The sequence below is a fragment of the Trichechus manatus genome, unplaced genomic scaffold (assembly GCF_000243295.1).
Source record: "Trichechus manatus latirostris isolate Lorelei unplaced genomic scaffold, TriManLat1.0 scaffold00249, whole genome shotgun sequence".
Lineage (NCBI taxonomy): Eukaryota > Metazoa > Chordata > Mammalia > Sirenia > Trichechidae > Trichechus > Trichechus manatus.
The window spans coordinates 1,288,011-1,288,997 of NW_004444185.1; positions in this window are offsets into that span (position 1 = coordinate 1,288,011).

A 987-nucleotide genomic window follows, 5' to 3' on the forward strand; every position below is an offset into this window, starting at 1 on the left:
CAAATACACCAATGAATGCTAAAATGAGTGGGTGAAAGTTAAAGCAGAAACATAAAACAGCATAGTCTCAAAAAATCTTACCCAAACTCTAATACAGTAATTACAAGAAAAAAACTGTAAGTTGAGAATTCTGGCTGATAATACCTTAGCCAAGCAATGAAGGTTAACATTACCAGTAATATACATTCACATCACGTATCCGCTGATATGATATACATCACCTCTGTGATATCCTTCCTAACAATGACTATCCTCAGTCTAACCATGAGAAATATTAGACAAATCTAAACTGAGAAACATTCCATAAAATAACTCTTCAAAAGTGTTAAGGTCATGAAAGACAAATAAAGATTGAGGAACTATCACAAACTAGAGTGACTGTGGACAAATAACTAAGTGTAATGTGGAATCTTGGACCAGATTCTGGAAGAGAAAAAGGATGTTACTGAAAAAAACTGATGAAATCCAAAGAAGTTCTGTATTTTAGTTAACAGTTTTGTACCAAGGTTAATTTCTTAGTTTTGATAAATATTCTATGGCAATGTAAGATGTTAACAAGGAGAAGCTGGGTAGGTGGTATCCAGGAACTCTCTGTGCCATTTTGGTAAGCCTTCTGTAAGTCTAAATTATCTAAACAAAAAATTAACTGTTTTCTAGGACAGGAAACATAAATAACCATAAACATATGAAAGAAGGCTCAATCTCATTAGTAATTAGGAAAATATAAATTAAAATCACAATGAGATACCATTTTATACCCACTGGATTGGTAAAAATTGAAAAGTCTGACAATATTATGTGTTGATAAGGATGTAAAACAATGGAAACTCATACACATTGCTAGCAGGACCAAAACGAAAAAGAAAAGGGTACAACCACTTTGGAAAACAGTTCATCTTTTAAGTTATAAACATGTACACAAGTGTGATCCAGTAATTTTACTCCTACGCAGAGTCTAGAGAAACTTTAGTTAGTGAGCACTGAAAT